The following is a 2,979-nucleotide window of genomic DNA, read 5'->3' on the forward strand; positions in this document are numbered from 1 at the left end:
CCAGCTGCTAAAAGTACAGCTACATTCTTATAACTTGCCTTTAAAACTCTCAAAACCCCCAGGCTGTTTCTTATCTGTAGTGTATTTGTGAAAAAGTTAGTGGTCATTGTTTAACATTGCAGCTTCCCGAGGCAGGGGTACTAGTCACACCTCACAAGTGGTTGATCAAAAATCTTAGAAAGGCAAATGGGAGAATGAGATATCCATTACAGAGTTTGTAAAGGTTCACCTTATTTCTAAAAATCTAGAAGCCCATACTCATATGCAGAGCAATGCATATGCCCTGAAATGACTTGAGAAGGCCCTAATCGCGTGCCTTTCATTGATACTGTGCCCAAGTAGAAAGGAAAGACTAAGGTGGAGCTTTAACTGTGTGCTGGAGCATTGAAGGCATACTCTAACATCCAAACAGGCCCCTCAGCAAAGATTGGGAGACTTACTGGTTTAGGACCTTTAAGAAAATCTCTCTCTAATCATTACCTAATCACTAAGTCAACTGAGAAGAGGCTTCACTGGTTGCACACAACAAAGAACACACCGAATTAGTCCAAGAAAGTCACTTTGCTGGTGGGATTTTAAAGTGGTACAGTCATTATAGAGAACACATCAGCAGTTCCTAAATTTATTAATCATAAATTTACTGGAAGATCCAGCAATTCCACCCCTGGGTATATGCCTAAGAGAAATAAAAACCTATGTATCCATGAAAATTCATACATGAATGTTTATAGCAACATTACTTATAGTAGCCAAAAAAGCAGAAACACCCAAATAGACATCAGCTGAAGAATGGGTGAAAAATATCACATACCTGCATGTGGGGCTATTATTTATCTGTAAAAGAAGGAATGGAGCACTAATATGTGCTACAACACGGACGAACGTTGACACATCATGGTAAGAGAACAAGAAATATAGACACAAATGGTCACATACGATTTTATTATATTAATTGCTCAGAACATCTAATCTAGAGACATAGAAGATTAGTGGTTGCTAGGAATTTAAGGAAGTGGGAATGGGGAGTGATAGCTGCAGGGTCTGGTGTTTTCTTTGGGGTGGCGATAATATTGTAAAATTATATAGTGGTGATGGCTGTAAATATACTTTAAGTGTGTGCTTCAAGTGGGTGAATTTTATGGCATGCTAATTATATCTTAATGAAGCTGTGAGAAAAATAAAAAGGATGAAATGACAAACTTGAATATTTGGTTTATGGAAAGATGTTAACTTTGAATGTAAGTCAGAAAGGCTTCTGTCAGTATTTTTTTTTATTTAATTCTTGTTCAAGTAGTTTTCTGCCTTATATTCCCAGCCCTGCCCCTCCCAGCGCTCCCCACCTCCCTCCCATTTCTGTCCCCCACCTTAGTTATTGTCCATGTGTCTGTCCTTTATACTTGTTCATGTGAGTCCTTCCCATTTTCCCCTGTGATTCTCTCAAAACAAACAAGCAAGCAAAATATGACCAAAGTATTTTAAATACATTGAAAAGTAGAAGGTCTTATAATTGTCTTCGTTCAGGCTGCTGTAATGAAATACCATAAAGGGGTAACTTACAAATGACAGAAACATATTTCTCATAGTTCTGAAGTGGGGAAGTCCAAGATCAAGGCACTGGCAAATTCTATGGGTGGTGAGGGCCTGCTTCCTGGTTCTTAGATGGCCATCTTCCTGCTCTGCTCTCACATGGTGGAAGGGGTGAGGGAACTCCCTGAGGTCTTCTTTATAAGGGCACTAACCTCATTCATGAGGGCTCCATCGTCATAACCTAATCACCCCCGAAAGGCCCCACATCCAAATACCATCACATTGGGGGTTGGGATCTCAACAGATGAATTTGGGGGAGGCACATTCATAGCAGTAATAAAGTTTCTAATACAGTTTTAAAAACTAATATAAAAAATAAAAGCCCTGGCTGGTGTGGATCAGTGGACTGAGTGCTGGTGTGCAAAGCAAAGGGGTCATCTGATTGATTCCCAGTCAGGGCACGTGCCTGGGTTGTGGGCCAAATCCCCAGTAGGGGGTGAGCAAGAGCCCACCACACACAGATGTTCCTCTCCCTCTTTCTCTCTCCCTTCCCCTCTCTCTAAAAGTAAATAAATATAATCTCTAAAATAAATGAAGTAGAAAAGATATGAGATCTGGGATTCTATGAAGAAATGATTGCCAGAGACATCCTGGAAGTATGACATATATGTCCCTGGTTTATACTGGCTTAAAGTTCTTATGTTAGAGAACATAAATATGCAAAAGCTACTTTTAAACCACTCAAGAAATATTATTAAGAGAAAAGCCACCAGCTAAGATGATTATAGCATATGGTCCTCCACTGTTTCCCAAACTATTAACTTTCTGAAGACATTTGAATAACAGAATAAAGCATTAAGACACCCAAAACTAAAAGCAGCCATTCATAGTGATTGAAATAGCCAAATGTAAATCGTTTTTAAGACATTGGTTCTGTGCCTTGAGAATGCTTGAAGTTTTTTCAAGAGAAGCTGGAGATGGGCACAGTTTATATGAGTAATTAAAGGAGATTTAAATGAAAAAGAAACACTTCACTACACATATGTGGTCCATTGAAATCACTACTCAATTCTTAGGGCCAATTATATACTTTTGTAAGAAACTAAATCCAACATTTTGGGTGTGTTAGTTTTTGCAAGAAATACATTGTAACATCAAAGAAATCAATCTCCTCACTGATTCTCATTGTTCTGTATAATTACAGTTTCTCTCTCCACTTTGTCCACGTTAGAGCCTTATTCAAAGACGTGATCTTGGCCCACTGACATTTAAATGGCTGCCAAACTTGAACACTAACATCAGAACTATCAACAAGGGACAGACTGGGCTAGCAATAGGGAAGCTGGCTTTCAAACAGTGGATGAAAAGCTGATATGATCCAGGGTGGTTTTTTTAAAAAATATTTTATTGTTTATACTATTACAGTTGTTCCACTTTTTCTCCTTTCACCTA

The sequence above is a fragment of the Sturnira hondurensis genome, unplaced genomic scaffold, assembly GCF_014824575.4.
Source record: "Sturnira hondurensis isolate 20B ecotype Veracruz unplaced genomic scaffold, ASM1482457v3 Scaffold0003801, whole genome shotgun sequence".
NCBI classification, from domain to species: Eukaryota; Metazoa; Chordata; class Mammalia; order Chiroptera; family Phyllostomidae; genus Sturnira; species Sturnira hondurensis.